General features: G+C 46.7%; 1 protein-coding gene across 2 annotated transcripts in view; it reads right to left on the bottom strand.

Annotated features, from left to right (window-relative positions):
- Nucleotides 1-22,982, bottom strand: part of LOC139755380 (band 7 protein AGAP004871-like) — a 628,824-nt gene that overhangs the window by 477,646 nt on the left and 128,196 nt on the right. For both annotated transcript variants that reach the window (XM_071673690.1, XM_071673698.1), the window contains exon 2: nucleotides 7,768-7,971. The gene's annotated coding sequence lies outside the window, so the exon portion shown is untranslated. The remainder of the gene's footprint in view (nucleotides 1-7,767; nucleotides 7,972-22,982) is intronic.

Below are 22,982 nucleotides of genomic sequence, written 5' to 3'. Positions count from 1 at the left end.
TCATCTGGCTTCTTATGAAAACATCCAGGCAACTCTAGGGTCGTCTGGAGGTACCACCCTCCACAACACTCCCTCCCCAACCCACACTCCCTCGCCAAGTCTGTCCCCTCCCCTTACCAAATGCATCCTAAACTTTACAGTAACGTTTTTACCGTCTCCTTCCCAGCTCGCTCGGGAAGCAGTTTGTCTGGATTCTCCGTCATGACGCGATCCTGCAGTGATTGGGCCGCAAGGAACACACATAATCGCCTTCTTTCCATCGGAACTACAGTGAGGCGTACTCGCTCCAAAATTGGAGTAGGAAGGCTCGAACTCCACCGCTTGAATGTACGACCCTTGGGTATAACAGACGCGTCTCTGACCTGACCCATATCGGTTGGGTTGAAAGCCTGGCCATCATGCCCTGGCGTGGTGCCGTCGCGCTCAAGGGTCGTACAGCCGTGCTCAAGGGTCGTACCGTGGTGCTCAAGGGTCGCACCGTCGCGCTCGGCAAGTTTCGACGACACAATGAGAGGTTAAACAACACAATCGACCCTCAGACGAACCGTGGAGGCTGGAAACGTACCCTTGCCTTCTGAAAACCACCGAAAAGCTCTAAGATATTTCCGGAATTATGAGGCAATTTGTGAAAGACTTTGAGAAATATTCTCATACCGCAGTGAAGGCAAAATACTTCACAAGTTTTGTTGATGATGAATACATAATGGTCAGAATACTATCATATGTCTCAGCCACCATTGGAAAAGGAAAAAGAAAAAAGAAAAAAAAAAATATATACATATATATATATATATATATATATATATATATATATATATATATATATATATATATATATATATATATATATTACAAAAGAAATAAAGAACAGTCACACTGAAAGCGTTGGTGACCGAAATGAAAAAAAAAGAAAAACGTCCAAGAAAGAATGAAAAGTCCAGGAATGGCTGTGAACGTCAATTAGAGGAGATTCTGGCTTACTAAGACAACAAATGAGACGGCAGGAGGAACCCTCAACCCTTTTTTTATGCAAGAAAACGAAAGACTTCAGAAAAGATATGAGATCGAGTGAAGACAACGCAAAGATATGAGATCGAGTGAAGACGACGCAAAGATATGAGATCGAGTGAAGACAACGCAAAGATATGAGATCGAGTGAACACGACGCAAAGATATGAGATCGAGTGAAGACAACGCAAAGATATGAGATCGAGTGAACACGACGCAAAGATATGAGATCGAGTGAAGACAACGCAAAGATATGAGATCGAGTGAACACGACGCAAAGATATGAGATCGAGTGAAGACAACGCAAAGATATGAGATCGAGTGAACACGACGCAAAGATATGAGATCGAGTGAACACGACGCAAAGATATGAGATCGAGTGAAGACATCGCAAAGATATGAGATCGAGTGAAGACAACGCAAAGATATGAGATCGAGTGAAGACAACGCAAAGATATGAGATCGAGTGAAGACGCAAAGATATGAGATCGAGTGAAGACAACGCAAAGATATGAGATCGAGTGAAGACGACGCAAAGAGCGACTTAATAGCTTCCTAAATCTTCCCCAGATGCTAGGGCTAGGGAACAGCACTTCACTAAACTTATATAGAAATACGAGAAGGATTTCTAAACACTTCTAACCTCCTAATGCAATACAAGAATGGTGAAGAAACACACCAAACCTCTTGGTGCAACACAAAACACTTCTAACCTTCTAATGCAACACAAGAATGAGGAAGAGAAACACACCAATTCTCTTAATGCAACAGAGGGTGTATTTACGAAAACATTCTTAGATAACACAAGAGAAGTTTAGAAAACTGACCGTCATTCCGAAGTCGAACATGAAGGAAAGTCTCAGAAATCTGTCCCACTTAAGGAAATCAGAAAATCACAAAAGATCTTGGCCTCCCGGATCAACGAGAAGTGAGGACGGAAGACTGCAGAAGAAAATGGTTCTGACCCAAGACAAAAGATCCGGGTGCAACCAAAATCAAGGGCGTACTTTCCCGCCATCCAGGCAACGCCAGGGATTCACTCTCTCTCTCTCTCTCTCTCTCTCTCTCTCTCTCTCTCTCTCTCTCTCTCTCTCTCTCTCTCTCTCTCTCTCTACGAACCACTTTCCCTCCCTCCCCAGTTCTCTCCCTCCACCATGAACCAATGAATCCTAAACTTGAGGGGTGATGTTTTTACCGCCTCCTTCCCAGATCACTCGGGGAGCAGTTTGTCTGGATCGCCCGTTACTACGCTATCTCGCTGTGATTGCGCCAGCCCGGAACGCACATAATCTCCTTCTTTCCAAAAAGGTGGAAGAAGGAGAAAAAAAGAAATAGATAAATGAGAAGTTCTTACACTCAAGACTTGTGGGTACAGAGGGTTCACGACGGTCCATCTTGTCTTTTCGAGGTCTTCAAACTACAAAGTTAAACCCCATCATCTGAGGATGGGGACGATCCTTTGACTAGGATGACCTACTCCCTCCCTGACCTGACCCTTGAGAGGTCGCACCCAAAAAGAGGCCAGGTCATTCCGTAGCCCCAAGGGGGTGACTGCCGTCGTGGTCAAGATGTCGAAATCTACCTGACGGCGGAGCAGTCGTACTCCAGCGACGCTCCCACGCGAGAGGGTCTTCAGTCCGCAGATACGTCAGCTATCACGAGATCCGACGAGAGAGAGAGAGAGAGAGAGAGAGAGAGAGAGAGAGAGAGAGAGAGAGAGAGAGAGAGAGAGAGAGAGAGAGAGAGAGAGAGAAATACGGAGAAGTGATGAATAAGACGAAGTGCGCCTACTGCAAATACGGTGAGGTGGAAAGTGCGCCACCGTCTATATGTGGTAGTTTATATGATCAAGCGGTAAATCTGACCAAATGTACACGTTATACAGTGGGTCTTCATCTAGTGGTCGTTTGAGACCACTAGGGTTACTGTGTGTCTCTTAGAAAACAACCCCCTGGGAAAACCTATGGCCCGCGTCCTAGAAAACCCATGACGCACCCGTGGGAGAGCCATGCCGTATACCCCCAGGAAAGACCCGTGATGTCCACCCTCTCCCCTCCAACCCTACCAGGAAAAAATAAAAAGGTGAGGGAGGGGGGGGCAACCTTAGAACCGCGGGGCATATTAAAGGGAAACTGTGCCGCTGGCGGAGGTGGTGGTGTTGATGATCCGACACACCTCCACCTCTGGCTAGGGAAGAAGAGAAAAAAAAGTTAGTTTATAAGAAGATTATCCTGGAGTGTGGGCGGAGGTTGGCCTGAGGGGCTCGTGTGTGTAGTGACCGCACCAGCACGAACGTTGATCACACCAGCACGAACGTTGATCACACCAGCACGAACGTTGATCACACCAACACGAACGTTGATCACACCAGCACGAACGTTGATCACACCAGCACGAACGTTGATCACACCAGCACGAACGTTGATCACACCAGCACGAACGTTGATCACACCAGCACGAACGTTGATCACACCAGCACGAACGTTGATCACACCAGCACGAACGTTGATCACACCAACACGAACGTTGATCACACCAGCACGAACGTTGATCACACCAGCACGAACGTTGATCACACCAGCACAACATTGATCACACCAGCACGAACGTTGATCACACCAGCACGAACGTTGATCACACCAGCACGAACGTTGATCACACCAGCACGAACGTTGATCACACCAGCACGAACGTTGATCACACCAGCACGAACACTGATCACACCAGCACGAACGTTGATCACACCAGCACGAACGTTGATCACATCAGCACGAACGTTGATCACACCAGCACGAACGTTGATCACACCAGCACGAACGTTGATCACACCAGCACGAACGTTGATCACACCAGCACGAACACTGATCACACCAGCACGAACGTTGATCACACCAGCACGAACGTTGATCACATCAGCACGAACGTTGATCACACCAGCACGAACGTTGATCACACCAGCACGAACGTTGATCACACCAGCACGAACGTTGATCACACCAGCACGAACACTGATCACACCAGCACGAACGTTGATCACAGCAGCACGAACACTGATCACACCAGCACGAACGTTGATCACACCAGCACGAACGTTGATCACATCAGCACGAACGTTGATCACACCAGCACGAACATTGATCACACCAGCACGAACGTTGATCACACCAGCACGAACGTTGATCACATCAGCACGAACGTTGATCACACCAGCACGAACACTGATCACATCAGCACGAACGTTGATCACACCAGCACGAACGTTGATCACACCAGCACGAACGTTGATCACACCAGCACGAACGTTGATCACATCAGCACGAACATTGATCACACCAGCACGAACACTGATCACACCAGCACGAACGTTGATCACACCAGCACGAACGTTGATCACACCAGCACGAACGTTGATCACATCAGCACGAACATTGATCACACCAGCACGAACATTGATCACACCAGCACGAACATTGATCACACCAGCACGAACGTTGATCACACCAGCACGAACACTGATCACATCAGCAAGAAAATTGATCATACCAGCACGAACGTTGATCAAACGACCACTGCCAAACCAAAAATTGCCGTAGAATGAAAGCAAGCAGTCTACCACCTCAGGTCACCATGCTTGTTAATCATATTAGCTAAAAAACTTGACAAACTCCTATCACAATAAGAAATTCCACTGAGGAACAATACCATAATGTAAAAAAATTAAATACAGAGTCAATTCTTACCATAATCCTCGGCGAGAGAAGGCACGATGGAATTTACAATACAAACACGACACTGTGTGAGAGAGACTGAGGAAAAGTGTGCCGTGCACTGTAACGAGACGTGTAATGGAGTTCCATTAGCCTGACAGACAAAATCATTCTGAACTAACACACAGGTACAGGGATGATACAGTCTACGGCAGACTACACAGAAAACGGTCGACCGGTGTGAGAACTGTACACTCCAGCCGTCCAACCCCTGCAAGATGTGACGTCACCTGACGAACTAACCTCGTTAATGGCCACACGTAACAACCCCATCCACCACTAACACTACGATGCACAAGAAAACCTACATCTCCACGAACAGCACGAATGACGCACGAGGTTACGTTCATGTATACTGACGAACGAGACAGACGAATGGGCTCTCCAAGGAGGGGGGGGTAGGATGGGGGGCGGAGATGGAAGGGATCTTCGCTCATAGCCTTTTAAAAAAAAAAAAAAAAAGCGATACTGCAGGAGGGGAGTATTCCCAGCCTCTTTTTACGTGGCATCGTACGACAGGCGGGAGATACGTGGGGAAATACTCTTCCTCCCACGTCCCCCAGGGACGAATACCACAACACATAACTGTCGTAAAGATGAGTGATGTAAACAAGGACTGCCACACACACATGTGTGGACCACCAAGCCATAATGATAAGAGAAGCACGTCTTCTTTAACATGTCCACTTCGTCTCGTTTTCTGTTGGTTGTGTACATATGGTCACCGAGTGGAGACTCTGTGGATCATGCGTCCCTATATGCGTCCAGCCACTCGAACCCGCCAACCATGTATGTAGACGACGACTGACTCACCTCTCATCCCGTGGGCATCTATGTACCGGATACCGACGGCCATTTATCCGGTACTGGAGTTCCGGTTATCACTGGACGGTTATAAACGACATTTAAGGACCGGATACATAACGTACGACAGTGTTGACCATCACCACCATGACAATACTGATCATACGTCATCAAGCGTCTGGCTCTTGTGATCCCCGGTCAATCACGGAACGAACGACCAATTCAACGGCCGTATGAACGGCCCAGCTCAGGGAACGGAGCGGTGACGATCTTGACGCGTTTGCACTTCGTCTTGAAGATATATACACTTCTCGTTTTCTACCGCAGTGAATGAATGAATTCAGTTACCATTATGTATATAAAGAAGTTAATATAATCTTATTAAGAAAACTGGGGATTCATCATGCTATGGTTATCATACATATATATATACATATCCCTGGGGATAGGGGAGAAAGAATACTTCCCACGTATTCCCTGCGTGTCGTAGAAGGCGACCTAAAAGGGGAGGGAGCGGGGGGCTGGAAATCCTCCCCTCTCATTATTTCTTTTTTTTAATTTTCCAAAAGAAGGAACAGAGAATGGGGCCAGGTGAGGATATTCCCTCAAAGGCCCAGTTCTCTGTTCTTAACCTGTTCCTCGCTAATACGGGAAATGGCGAATAGTTTGAAAGAAAAAGAAAGAAATGTATATATATACGGTGTAGCGGTCAGCGTTCCTACCATGGTTGCGGCAGTTGGTCCACAGTGAACCAAGCTGTTCATCCACTCTTGGGGGTTAGTCGATGAAATAGGTACCTACTCAGGCTAGGATATATATATATATATATATATATATATATATATATATATATATATATATATATATATATATATATATATATATATATATATACATATATATACATATATATACATATATATATATATATATATATATATATATATATATATATATATATATATATATATATATATATATATATCATCCTTGGAAAGCTGTTGCAAGACATCAAAGGCTCAGCTTGAATTCTACATGTACAATAACAAGTGAGCAAACATATTCAAAAACATGTAAAGCCAAACAATTAATCTACCATCTACACATAGACAATATGAACTGAAATGAAATCAAAACACAGACAAACACAACCTTTACGTAACATTCAATTCAGAGAATGGGAAAACCGACCGATATATATATATATATATATATATATATATATATATATATATATATATATATATATATATATATATATATATATATATATATATATAATGACGATCACACAAGTCTGTGATAATCTAATGAATGGGTAATCGCGTTTCAGTAATTCAGATAATTCAGTTCAGTGACACTTAACAATACACTACAAGGTTTACAGAAGAAATCGTCTTAACAGGCGTAAACAACTGACAATAATTTCAGCTCCCAACACAGCATAACCGCTTGAGGGGTACAATGTGGCTGGGGGCTGTTTAAGGTCTATAGGATGATCGTTTCCCTGCCAATGCTTGGCTGCAGCATTACTGTGGTCACCTCTGCGTATAGTGAATGACTGTGCCAATAACATCTCTCAGGTTCTGTTTTGCCGCTCTGGCCAATGTATACATCTTGACATGCCTCAACATTTAACGGCGTCAACACACCCACCTTCCCTGATGATATGGCCTACTTTTCATCAAGGTCTTACTGTCAGTGCTGTTAAGACTGGAAGGCAACATCAAAAGCACTGACTTTTAGTGCCTGTCTTACATTAGCTAATTCAGTTGACTAAGGCGACACTAAACATTTACATCTACCCTCCTTTTCTACATGGTTGTTATTAAATGTATAAAATATCTTCCTGGCTTTTCCAGTAACCCTGTTTACGAACGCCTTGGCATAACGTAGAATTCTAGAAGGACATTTCATTTGTTTACAATCACCTTCTGGACTTGTGGGCTCACATATACGCAATATGTAACTCAAGCTATCTCAACTCCTACTGAAGTGCGATTACCCCTTTCACACATAATCATATATATATATATATATATATATATATATATATATATATATATATATATATATATATATATATATATATATATATTGAAGAGAAGCAGACACGCTAGGACATAGGTCACACAGATTGCATTGTGCATGGAATATCTTGCGTTTAGCACGCCAGAGATCACCTCACCTATAGGTGCAGAGGACCACCGTTATCAGAGCGAAGATGTACACACACAAGGAGGAGTGTGTCACCACCACACCCTGGTCTGGTCGCCGGGGTTCATCTTTCCACGGGGGAGGGAGCGCGCACAAGTGTGACGTCACGACAGCTGGGTCTGGCCTGGCCGGGCTTCCGTTTTCATCATGTTTGTCCGGACCTCACCACAGAGAACTGGAAGGAAAACGGAGTGGAGTTGAAAAATATATATTTATATATATAAAAAGAAAATCAAATAATGCTTCATCCAAAATTGCTATCTGAACCAATATACAGAAATAACTTAAAACTACGAGAAATTAAAAAAAAAGACACTCGTTAAAAGCATAATTACATAGAATTTTCATTAAATTTGATATAAACAGCCAATCAAAATACCGATTCATAGAAAACGAGGATAACAGCCCAACGTAAGGAAAACGGTGTCAAACGGGAGTAGATTAAAACAACACATCCCATACATGAACGGTTAACGAGGGATTAACGTGACGGTCGTTAAGAAGGTAATTACGATCGCCCTAACAGAGGGGAGAGGTCAGGTCAGTTTTCCCCCCCTCACACACGAGGGACAGTATAACCAGACATCCAACACCACCACCACCACCCAGGAGGGCATACAGCAGGAGGACCAGGGCAAATATATATATACACGTAAATGCGCGACGCATTTCAACTTTTCTCCCCGGCGCGTTTTTACGGGGGAAACACATGACAATGAAACAAAAGCCGGGAGCGTGTACTAAATATACTCCAGCTAATATACTCAACTGGCTTCCCCCCCCCCCCCCCGTGAGCATATTTCAGCGGTGGGGGGGTGGGGGGGGAGGAGGAGGAGGAGGGAGGGGGTAATTTGGGAGGCTGACATGGAAAGTTCTCATGGAATTTCATGAAGATGGAACAGAGGCAGTGAGGTACCTCGGTAGTCAGGTAGGAGGGAGGAAGGGAGGTGTGTCTGTGTGAAGAGAGGAGGGAAGGAGGGAGGGAGGTGTGTCTGTGTGAAGAGAGGAGGGAAGGAAGGAGGGAGGGAGGGAGGGAGGTGTGTCTGTGTGAAGAGAGGAGGGAAGGAGGGAGGGAAGGAGGGAGGGAGGCCAGCGAGGTGTGTCTGTGTGAAGGAAGCAGGGAGGGAGGGAGGCCAGCTTGAAGTGGGAGGGCAGACTAGTGATGGAGGAGGGAGGGAGAGGAGGAAGAAAACCATAGGGAGGGAGGGAGGGGAGATCTAGAGGGTAAGGACGACTGGAACAGAAAACATGATGCATATATATACACGTACACATATACACACATATGTATTTGTTGTATATATACCATGTCTTTACTCTTGTGTACACACACACACACACACACACACACACACACACACACACACACATCAGTCTAAACCAGGTACCATCCCATGGAACAGCCCTGAGGAGTAGGGTGGTTAGCTGGCCAATTGGTAGTTTGGGATTCAAGATAATCTATGGTCTATGATGAACACCTAGGGTGGGTGTGGACCAACTCCCGCATCTACATTAGCCTCTTTATCAGCCATGGAAGCCAGCTTCTCCTCTGCTGATTTAAAAGTATAATCTCAAAAATGGGGACGGAGGGAGGGGGGGGGGGGGAATCAGTATGTAAATTGGTGTATAAAGTTAATTAGGCGATGCGCACGCGAGAATCATCGTGCATCCTGCAACACTGCCGTAACCGGACGGGGTCGTACCAGCTTCACTTGTTATCGTTCCACGTTCCCGTCAGCCTCACCTGATAATACTGCAGTCACGCGTCTCTTGATCGTTCACGACCCGGCTAAAATGACGGCAAAATACGTGATGATTTGCGAATCCAATTTCGTGTCTATTTTTTTTTTTTTTTTAATCGTCAATATGATATTATACCCAACGTTACTTTACTCTCTCTCTCTCTCTCTCTCTCTCTCTCTCTCTCTCTCTCTCTCTCTCTCTCTCTCTCTCTCCCTGTGACGTGCCAGGGCCGAGCGCGCACACACACAGGCAACACGCAGAACAACACACAAGAACACACATACACACACATACACATACACACACACACATACACACACACACACACACACACACACACACACACACACACGGGAACACCGTAGCAGCACACACCAGCGGTCGCCTCCCATACACACACACTAGCGGTCGCCTCCCATGGCGGAGCACACAGGACACCCTCACGAAAACATGAGGACTGCCTTGTTCCTCATCCCGTCAGGGGAGGGTGGGAGAGGACTCGCCTCATTAAGACAGCGGCGAATTTACTCACAACTTGGCTCAGGGAAGTCCAGACAAGAACGCTTCACTGTGGTTCCTCTTAAGACTCATAAATGTGCCAGCCTCATTAATGAGGAGGCCTCACTGGGTGTCTTTACTAGGACGGCACACTCTTCTCATAACATCTTTATATACATATATATATATATATATATATATATATATATATATATATATATATATTATACTTTAACGCAGTTTCCCGCGTTAGCGAGGTAGCGAAAGGAAGCAGACGAAAGAATGGCCCAGCCACCATCATACACATGTATATACATAAACGCCCACACACGCACATATACATACCTATACATTTCAACGTATACATACATATATACATACACAGAAAGGGGCAGAAGTGTTTTACGATACAGCGGTGCTGTATCGTAAACCTATGTGTAAAAGCACGTGTGTAGAAACTCTCTCCTCCTCTCACAGTAACACACACACACACACACACACACACACACACACACACTAGCCAGCGAGCAACGTTGCAAGATAAGGAACTACATATCACCGACGGGAGGACAGGTACGATTCGCCTGGCTGACGGGATGACTCCGTAAAGACGTGAACTTATTATTCTACATATCCGGCCAATCGACCCCTTTCATCCCCACCAGGACGGTCGTCCACGTCACATTCACCCTTTGTGTCTCCCTCGGGGAGGGGACCATTTCCCCGCCTTCCCACGACTTCCCACGACCAATTTCCCGTGACTCGGATGGCCCGTGATTAAATCTATTTGCGCACCGATACTTTGCGAGTGACGTGAGTGGAGAATAGAAAAATAATATCATGGGAATTCACAAACTTTTCCCAGAGTGGAACGATGAGGGATGAATTTGACACATGCTGAGAACTCAAGCCGCGGTGTGCCATCTCATGGTCAACAGCAACGATACGTGAACCAGGAATACACACGGTGAGAGTAGGAGTATTGATAGTGAGTGAACACCACAACTCGCTCTCCAAATACACTTGAAAATTCAGTAACAGTCTTCTATTACCTGGGGAAGTTCAAGTGTGTGTGTGTGTGTGTGTGTGTGTGTGTGTGTGTGTGTGTGTGTGTGTGTGTGTGTGTGTGTTACCGGACTCCCTCTGTCTACCTTGGGTTTACACTGCCGGTGCAAAGTCACCTACCGCGAGGCTTTATCGTTGTCAGTTGACGAATTACATACAGCACAGCCTCGTCAAAGAACTTCACATTTCAAAGGAGTCTATCCTGCCCCTGCTAACTGAACGCAGCGCTGCCTTGGTTCTGCATGAGATCCTGGAAGGGGGGGTTCCTGGGGTGACAGGAGGACCCTTTCAAAAAGGGGTCATGGTGCAACTATAAATAAATGAATATATATATACAGAAGTACAATGGAGAGACTATTGGACATGAACGTGTTGGGATGAACAGCCGGTGGATTGTTTCATCCAACCTTGGTGTGAACGAGTTCCAATACTAGTCGTGGCTTTGGGAGAAAGAAAGAATGACATAGGAGGGGGGCGGCAACAGACTGAGCGAGCTAAGAAAAAGAGACTTGCGTCCAAACATTCCAGGAGAGGGAATGATTGGAGAGTGATACAATAAATGAACTCAAGGTAAGAGTGAATGTTGAATTTACGGACGCAGGTGCTTGAGGGTCATCAATGAGAAAAAGACCACAACTTAGCCATGCCTTAGGATCAGCGAGGCAAGTCCCTCAAAGACATACGAGGGATCCGCTCACACAAATATAAACCCCAGCAGACATTGGGAGCGGCCCAACGCCTTGCCAATCTTCGTCCACTTCGCCGGCATCCACGACAGTTTACGTTCCCCGTTATGGAGGCATATCTCAGGGTGCCAGTGGACGCCTCCAGGCCACAGGTTCCTGTGCGATATGTAATACAAGACCCGTGACAATGTGACACTGTGATCCAGAGAAGACTTGATGCTCGATACGCGGGGGAATATATTACGGAGGGCTTGGCATACTGACGTGGCGCCTGGTATTTTTCAGCATGAGAATCTCTCTCTCTCTCTCTCTCTCTCTCTCTCTCTCTCTCTCTCTCTCTCTCTCTCTCTCTCTCTCTCTCTCTCTCTCTCACACCGACCACTGAGGATTCCAACACTCTAATCCCTTAACGAGATGTGCATCACAAACATGGCCGTATTTCCTGCTCAAACAAAACAGGATTGTGATCTCAAATGGCACTGCTATCAGGGATCCCATTCTCTGTTTACCACACGATGTAATTCATACTCTCTACACTTGTTGTTTTATCAAAATTATTATAATTATGATTATCATTAACTTTATTATTATTACTGTCAATATTATCATTATCATTATTATTATTATCATTATTATCATTATTACTATTATTATTATTATTATTATTATTATTATTATTATTATTATTATTATTATCATTATTATCATTATTATTATCATCATAATTGTTACTACTACTACTACAACTACTACTACTACAACTACTACTACTACAACTACTACTACTACTACTACTACTACTGCTATTTCATCTGGTGCTGGGAAGTGACAGGAGGTAAGATGTTGTGGGGGTAATATTTCTGTCATCAATGTGGGTGAGGTAGAAGCGGTTCAGCGAGGCCAGCAGACCTCGACCCCAGGCAGTGTGGTCTACACCGCTCTAGATACTGCATCATCTCCTGCCCACAACAAACATGACTGAGCCACTTGTACGACGACGCCCATACACGTACATATACATACATATACATATCACATACACATATACATACATATACATATCATATACACATATACATACATATAATACACATATACGTACATATACATACACACAGACATATACATATATACACATGTACATATTCATACTCGCTTGCCTTCATCCATATACATCTCTGTTGTATTCAGCCATTTCTTCATGTTCTTGCATCGTACGTCATGGTCACAAGCCACCACCGAGGCCGACACTTGAATGAAGAATGAAAAAAAGAAAGAAAAAAAAAACGAGGGAAATTACGATGAAAGAAGGCAGGAATGGTGTGAAGGTCGCACCCCAGGCCAGCGTATAAGGTCAGTTTGGCGGGAGCGTGAAGCCATACTCGCCGCGTTAATCCGGATCACCTGCGAACGCTCATCCTGTCTACGCATCCAGTTTCTTTCTATATATAGGAGTCTCATATTCCCGCCCTTGGGGGGAGATGCAACACCTCACCTTTAAGAGAACCAAGCAGAGCAGGACAAGTGTAATCTGCGGAGGCAATCGTTGCCCCTCTACCGGAGGAGCGCGAGACATGGGGGCGTCACAGACGCGTCACCAAACAAAAGAAGGGCGTCTTCAAAGCGTATTGATAACGACTGCGGTTCGACAAGCTACTCTGAGCAAGACGACTCAAATCCCTCAGCAAGACGACTTAAACCTTGAGTAACAACAACAAGAAAAGAGAAAGATGGCTGAGACTCGTCCTACTCGAGGGTAAGGTCCTCGCACTCGAGGGTTATATGCTAAACTTAAACTTGTTTCCTTGCCTGTGGATCATGCATGTACAGAAAACCTACCAATGTATGCTCATATATCCATGATTACTCATCTCAACATGACGGAGTTAAATTATCATCATTTCAATCTATGTTCCTTAGGGCATTACGTATTCGCAGTCCAGAGTTTATTGATGATGAGTTTGAGAAGATATATTCTATTGGATCTAAGTTAAAGTACCCTCGATCTTTCATTGATAAATCCCTTAAGTTAGCAGAGAAATCATTTTATAGAGTTGAGCCCAAACCTCCCATTGACACCAAGAATCTTTTGGCTCTCCCTTTGAATAATAATTTGACTTTACTTTCCATGTTACTTAATCCTTCAATGTAAACGTTGCTTTCAGCAATAATAATACAATAAAGGATATCTTAATCAGAAATTCACCCGAAAATTCTCCTGAGTGCATCTATAAAGTGCCATGTATAAACTGAGATGTTTTATGTTGGTCAGACTGGTAATGATGTTTCTGTTAGACTTAAGCAACATAAATATAGTATAAGAACGGGACAAGAATCAAATGCCTTGTTTAATCACGTCTAAAAGCTATGATCATTGTACTGACTGGAGTAATGCCATCTCAGTTATTAACTCTAACTCTATTGCCACGAGAAATATCATTGAATCTTCTATTATCAAGAATGATAATCTTAATATTAGTGATGGTCTATATAAATTAGATAACTTTATTGTTGATAAGATTTGTAAATTGTTAAGTTTATGATACGCTCGTTGTCTGTCTTGGACAATCGCATGTTTACCAAATGGCGTCCTAGCTACGTCTCTTCGTTGTATATCAACTGACCGTTATATTTCTCTCATGTGTCTCCCCTGATGATGTGATTATTACACGAGAGTGCACTTGGGAACTTTTCGTGTTTCATTTTCCCCGTGGACTCATAGGAATATATATATATATATATATATATATATATATATATATATATATATATATATATATATATATATATATATATATATATATATATATATATATGATAGCACAGAGTAAAGATCTGCGCCCATATCCCTTCTCCTCCTCCTCCTCATCCAACAGTAAATGTGTACAGGTGGATGATCACCCCACCACATTCACCCCTCACGCTCCGCCAATCCTCCCATCTGGCTGAGCCCCAGACCTCCCCACCGAGAGCGCCACTGAAGCCTTTTCTTATTCTCTTTCCTGTGGCGATTTCCTCCCCCTCCACCCCTTCTTCCTCCTCCTCCTCCTCCTCCTCCTCCCTGTGGTCGCACACACACACACACACACACACACTTTCCCTGACGAATTCTCAATTTCCCAAGAGGGTGTGGGATCACGATGGAAGAGAGAGACTCTCTCTCTCTCTCTCTCTCTCTCTCTCTCTCTCTCTCTCTCTCTCTCTCTCTCTCTCTCTCTCTCTCTCTATTCTATTCAGATGAAATGGCTTCGAAGATGATCTAACCTGGGGAATGATATAAGTTCTACCGGTGTGAGAAGGTAGATTAAAGATTCTACCGACGTGAGAAGGTAGACTGAAAATTCTACCGACGTGAGAAGGTAGAATAAAGATCACGTCGAGATATAAAGGTGGACAAGAGGTTCTCTCGACGTAAAGTGTAGTTAAGATATCGACATGGAAAAGTAAATAACAAATCATTATATCCACATGAAATGGAAGATGACAGATTGTATTGATATTAGAGGGATGTAACAGTCTTTAGTGCTATCTGAATGGGGTGAATAACACTACCCAATTACATTTAAACTGGGAAACAATATAGAGCTCATATGGTGTATGTTGTCCACAATTCGGTGCACGTGCGGTTTCAGTCGTCCACAACACGGTGCACATATAGTTTCAGTCGTCCACAACACAGTGCAGATATGGTTTCAGTCGTCCACAACACGGTGCAGATATGGTTTCAGTCGTCCACAACACAGTGCAGATATAGTTTCAGTCGTCCACAATACAGTGCATATATGGTTTCAGTCGTCCACAACACAGTGCAGATATGGTTTCAGTCGTCCACAACACAGTGCAGATATGGTTTCAGTCGTCCACAACACAGTGCAGATATGGTTTCAGTCGTCCACAACACAGTGCAGATATGGTTTCAGTCGTCCACAACACAGTGCAGATATGGTTTCAGTCGTCCACAATACGGTGCACGTACGGTTTCAGTCGTCCACAATACGGTATAGATACGGTTTCAGTTTCACATTACGTCTCCGAGGACACGACCACCTGTGTACGACCCCAGGCAATACTTACCAGCTTTACAGCACCGTAACTTGTGCCGTGTTCGACGAAAAGTTACAAAAGCAAGATCATCTAAGAAGAGGCTTCCATTACAGCATGCAAATGACCAGTCGACCAATGGCTAGGCCATCACAAGGAAGGGTGATCGCACCAGGAATGGCTTGGCCATCACCAGGGATGGTGTTAACACCAGGGATGGCCACGGCCATTCCAAGAGGAATGAAGCGAGAGAGAAGGAGGAGTGCGTGGTGTCGTAATGACGCCCCACGTCTACAACAGCAGAGCAACACCGCGCAGTGAACTCCCCGCCCCGATGTTGTATCAATAATGTCAGCAACCAATACAGCGCCCTGACAGCGACCAAACACAACAACACGACAAGGTTTTTTTGTTTTTGTTTCCCACAATTCATGTGTGTTTGTGGCTCAGACCTGCCATTCACCTGGAGCCTGGCGTGGCTGAGGCACAGCCCCTCCTTCTGTGGAGAGACTTGGGGGGAGCGAGTGCGTTGTTGATCCATCTTCAATCTCACACTACAGACGTAAACGCATTCCGTCCATCGCATCTGTGGCGTCTCTTGTTTTCTCCAACACTTCAAGGGTAGAAACATGACTCAACCCAGCAGAGGAGAAGATGTAGATTCAACGCTGGCCATCTCTTGTTGTGTAAACCTACATCTTCCTCCTCCTCCTCTCCTCCTCCTCCTCTTCCTTCTCCTCCTCCTCCTCCTGCCTCTTCCTTCGTCTTCCTTGTAAAGACCCTATAGAGCCACAAGACACCTAAATAAACCCTAGGACTGAAATAAACTCCGATGCCGAAATAGACCAAAATAAACACCAGGACTAAAATAAACTTCAGGACTCGCTCTTACTTCTGATAGAGGGACTGAAGTGGAAGAAGCCTTTAAGGGGGACTGAAGTGGAGGAAGCCTTTAAGGGGGACTGAAGTGGAGCAAACTTTTAAGGGGGACTGAAGTGGAGGAAGCCTTTAAGGGGGGCTGAAGTGGAGGAAGCCTTTAAGGGGGACTGAAGTGGAGAAAGTCTTTAAGAGGGACTGAAATGGAGCCAGTCTTTAATATGGATTTGAAGTGGAACAAGTCTTGAAGGAACAAGTCTTGGCAGGCCATACTAACAGCCCTGGCCGGTCGGTACCACTAACCAACCACACACGAACCATCAAAAGACCACCAGATACATTAACTCGTCCGTAACCTACCACAACACTTCTGAGATGGAAGACCTCTCCCATAGAAGCCCCAGAGGCGAGTGTATCGGGGAGAGAGAGAGAGAGAGAGAGAGAGAGAGAGAGAGAGAGAGAGAGAGAGAGAGAGAGGACAAGGGGTACGAGACGTGATAGTGAGAAATGGCAATGCCCGTAAGACGAAGCGACCGGAAATAAGAAAGCTATCTTTACCTCAAGCCCCTCTCTCTCTCTCTCTCTCTCTCTCTCTCTCTCTCTCTCTCACACACACACACACACACACACACGCATCTCCCACTACCCTCCTCTCTTCTTTCCTCTCCTTTCCCCATCTCAATCTGTTTCCCTTTCATCGTTATTCAAAGACTTCAGCTTTTTCTCTCTCTTTTTTTCATCCTTCCTTCATTACCTTCAGTGTCCGGTGGCCATCTCCACAATCACCTCCCATCTGTCTCGTCTTTTATCTTTTCCTTCGAGTGTGTGTGTGTGTGTGTGTGTGTGTGTGTGTGTGTGTCTCTCTCTCTCTCTCTTCATGTCCCAGTTTACGTTCGACTTTATGGCAACCAGGAGCTGCCATGAGCCAGACCCCAGTCTGTCGATGACCGTGGGTGACCTCTGCATGGCAACCAGGAGCTGCCATGCCCCGCCCCCAGACAACCGGTCTGCTGAAGCACGAGGGTGATCGCCCTCTGGTGCATGGCAACCATGAGTTGCCATGCACCAGAGCCTGAGACATCTAGTCTGGATGACACCCCCCTCCCCCTCCCCTCACCCACCCCTCCTCCACCCGTGATCATATGCTATACCAGCTCTCTCTCTCTCTCTCTCTCTCTCTCTCTCTCTCTCTCTCTCTCTCTCTCTCTCTCTCTCTCTCTCTCTCTCTCATCAAACCCAAAATTTCCCTAGTGGCATGTCTTTCATGTTCGCTTACACACACACACACACACACACACACACTTTATCCCCTCGACTCAAAAAAAAAAAAACCATTCTTAAAGACGCGTCTTTCATGTTCGCTTAACTTGATAAAACTATTTCTTTTTCCTTTGTGAGTGTCTGGACCACGCATCACCATGCGCTAACTAAACAAGGATTCTCATGTATGAAATTCCTGCACATTTACATCGGCTTCTATTCAAAACGAAGGTTAAAAAAAAAAGGTACATTTTTCAGTGTAGACTCAAAAAACTATCACGCAACCTACATTTCTTGTAGTTTATATAGTTTATATATATCACCTTCCAGACTGCTTCACGAGATTATAAATCGTATGGAACACATTTCTCTTCTTTTTGTACGCAATGTCCCTCGGCTGTATAATGTATATGGTAGCTTTGGTGGCTGCTCAGACCTCGCTAGCTAGCCCCTGTGTGCGTGTGTGTGTGTGTGAGTTGTGTGTGTGTGAGGAGAGAGAGAGAGAGAGAGAGAGAAGAGGAGGAGAGAATATTCATTTCCCATCACTATGATACAATATACCATAATGCCCCCGCCTGGACCTGCACGCTATATCAACCCACACCAGAACCGGCGCCCGTGGCCACTACCCAGCTCCACCAAACGAAAAATGACGCTGGGAAACAAGAAGGAAAAACCCGGGTCCAACTGTGTTAAATTATGGCCGCCTTCCCGGGTGACGGGAGAATATAATTTCGCTTGTTTGTTTGTCTTCAAATGCACACGAAACCAGAGTTATGCCTCAGTGTAATGATGGTAATAATAATAATAATAATATAACAATAATAATAATAATAATGATAATAATAATAATAATAATAATATTAATAATAAATAATAATAATAATAATAATAATGAAAACAATGATGAAATAATAACTACAGATTTTTATCGCACTTCTTCGCCATCTCTCGCATAAACGAGGTAGCGCATGGAACAGAAGAGTGAGCCATAAAGGAAAAAAAATCCTCGCATGGCTCCTTCGGCTATTCCTTCTTTCGGAGAGAAATAATACAGGAGAGGAGGACTTCCAGCCCCTCTTAGTAGCCTTCCACGACACGCAGGGGATACGTGGGTCGTAGTCTTGCTCCCCTATCCCCACGCCTCCCCTATCCCCACGCCTCCCCTATCCCCACGCCTCCCCTATCCCCACGCCTTCCCGTATCCCCACGCCTTCCGTATACCCACGCCTTCCCTATCCCCACGCCTCCCCTATCCCCACGCCTTCCCTATCCCCACGCCTTCCTTATCCCCACGCCTCCCCTATCCCCACGCCTCCCTATCCCCACGCCTTCCTATCCCCACGCCTTCCTTATCCCCACGCCTCCCCTATCCCCACGCCTTCCCTATCCCAGGCCTCCTCTATCCCCAAGGTATGTACCATGATAACCTCAACAGTTGTAACACTGTAACTTGCACATCCGCCTGAGCGAGGCAGCGTCAGGAACAGGAGATAAATGGCCTCACCTGCTCACGTCGGGTTCCCAGGTGTCACGCACGCACGCACGCACGCACGCACGCACGCACGCACGTCCCGCAACCATAGCCACAGCCAAGCCCTCCGCCCCTCCCCCTGCCACACACACGGATGCGCCACACGGCTCGCCTCAACCACTTCCAGTGTCCATCATCGGCTCACTAAACAGCACGGCGTAACAACCCCCTTCATATAACAGCGCAAGTCCAAGCACCAGCGGAAAAAAACCAGCCCTTGGGAGTTATGTCAGCGGCGTAATGACGCGGTGGTAATTAGCACGTGGCTCTCTGAGGTAATTACACGCTAATTTCTGCCCGCACAGCCGACCTTACCCTGGCCTAGCCCGTGAGCCAGTCTAGACGCCCAGGAGTAATGCAGACACTACCACCACACTACCACCACCACACTACCACCACCACACTACCACCACCACACTGCCACCACCACACTGCCACCACACTACCACCACCACACTGCCACCACACTACCACCACCACACTGCCACCACCACACTACCACCACCACACTGCCACCACCACACTGCCACCACCACACTGCCACCACACTACCACCACCACACTGCCACCACACTACCACCACCACACTGCCACCACCACACTGCCACCACACTACCACCACCACACTGCCACCACCACACTACCACCACCACACTGCCACCACACTGCCACCACCACACTGCCACCACACTACCACCACCACACTGCCACCACCACACTACCACCACACTACCACCACCACACTGCCACCACCACACTGCCACCACACTACCACCACCACACTGCCACCACACTACCACCACCACACTGCCACCACACTACCACCACCACACTGCCACCACCACACTACCACCACCACACTGCCACCACACTGCCACCACCACACTGCCACCACACTACCACCACACTACCACCACACTGCCACCACACTACCGCCACCACACTACCACCACCACACTACCACCACCACACTGCCACCACACTACCACCACACCACCACCACCACACTGCCACCACCACACTGCCACCACACTGCCACCACACTACCACCACCACACTGCCACCACACTACCACCACCACACTGCCACCACACTACCACCATCACACTACCACCACCACACTGCCACCACACTACCACCACCACACTGCCACCACACTACCGCCACCACACTACCACCACACTACCACCACCACACTGCCACCACCACACTGCCACCACACTACCACCACCACACTGCCACCACACTACCACCACCACACTACCGCCACCACACTACCACCACCACACTGCCACCACACTACCACCACCACACTGCCACCACACTACCACCACCACACTACCAACACACTACCACCACACTACCACCACCACACTGCCACCACACTACCACCACCACACTGCCACCACACTACCACCACCACACTGCCACCACACTACCGCCACCACACTACCACCACACTACCACCACCACACTGCCACCACCACACTGCCACCACACTACCACCACCACACTGCCACCACACTACCACCACCACACTGCCACCACACTACCACCACCACACTGCCACCACCACACTGCCACCACACTGCCACCACACTACCGCCACCACACTACCACCACACTACCACCACCACACTGCCACCACACTACCACCACCACACTGCCACCACCACACTGCCACCACACTACCACCACCACACTGCCACCACACTACCACCACCACACTGCCACCACACTACCACCACCACACTACCACCACACTACCACCACACTACCACCACCACACTGCCACCACACTACCACCACCACACTGCCACCACACTACCACCACCACACTGCCACCACACTACCACCACCACACTACCACCACCACACTGCCACCACACTACCACCACCACACTACCACCACACTACCACCACACTACCACCACCACACTACCACCACCACACTGCCACCACACTACCACCACCACACTGCCACCACACTACCACCACCACACTACCACCACACTACCACCACCACACTGCCACCACACTACCACCACCACACTGCCACCACACTACCACCACCACACTGCCACCACACTACCACCCTTGACACAGTCCTGACAACCTAACAACACAGTGCATGAAAGAAAACGATGTAGGGGGAGTGGAGGGGGGTGAACTTTGCTGTTCCTCTACCACTTTGAGCTTTCTTTAGAGGGAGGGGGAAATCTCTCTCTCTCTCTCTCTCTCTCTCTCTCTCTCTCTCTCTCTCTCCGCCACAGCTTTCATGGCGGATAAGGTTTAATGTCGTTAGTTCTGCTAAACGTCACAGGTGGCGCCACAAGCTAAGCGATAAACGTCAAACGAGTGACGTCAGACTGCGCAGCTCACTGGTGACATAGACATCAAACATGTGACGTCACACTGTGCAACGGTGACGTCAGAACGTAATAACACAAATCCAACGGAAGTCAGTGACATCGAGATGAGCCAGCAGTGACTCTAGAACAAGTGACATCGCACCGAAACCACAGTGACATCATAACGAAGCAACGATGACATCACAACATAACATCCATGACGTCACATAGATACCTCCGTGACGTCAGACCCACGTGATGGAACAGAATGTGAAAAAGACGTATGATCAACGTGTCGCATATGTATGGAAGATAAGATAACGTACCCCACTGATGAGGGAGACCAGATAACGCCCTACACTGATACGGGAGACCAGATAACGTCCTAAACTGATAAGGGAGACCAGATAACGTCCTACACTGATAAGGGAGACCAGATAACGCCCTACACTGATACGGGAGACCAGATAACGTCCTAAACTGATAAGGGAGACCAGATAACGTCCTAAACTGATAAGGGAGACCAGATAACGCCCTACACTGATGAGAGAGACCAGATAACGCCCTACACTGATAAGGGAGACCAGATAACGCCCTACACTGATAAGGGAGACCAGATAACGTCCTACACTGATAAGGGAGACCAGATAACGCCCTGCACTGATAAGGGAGACCAGATAACGCCCTGCACTGATAAGGGAGACCAGATAACGCCCTGCACTGATAAGGGAGACCAGATAACGTCCTAAACTGATAAGGGAGACCAGATAACGCCCTGCACTGATAAGGGAGACCAGATAACGTCCTACACTGATAAGGGAGACCAGATAACGCCCTACACTGATGAGAGAGACCAGATAACGTCCTACACTGATAAGGGAGACCAGATAACGTCCTACACTGATAAAGGAGACCAGATAACGCCCTACACTGATAAGGGAGACCAGATAACGTCCTACACTGATAAGGGAGACCAGATAACGCCCTACACTGATAAGGGAGACCAGATAACGCCCTACACTGATAAGGGAGACCAGATAACGTCCTACACTGATAAGGGAGACCAGATAACGCCCTGCACTGATAAGGGAGACCAGATAACGCCCTGCACTGATAAGGGAGACCAGATAAC

This window comes from Panulirus ornatus, chromosome 2 (assembly GCF_036320965.1).
Source record: "Panulirus ornatus isolate Po-2019 chromosome 2, ASM3632096v1, whole genome shotgun sequence".
Classification (NCBI taxonomy): domain Eukaryota; kingdom Metazoa; phylum Arthropoda; class Malacostraca; order Decapoda; family Palinuridae; genus Panulirus; species Panulirus ornatus.
Note: the sequence above shows the minus strand (reverse complement) of the source record. Positions and strands in the feature narration are given on the sequence as shown.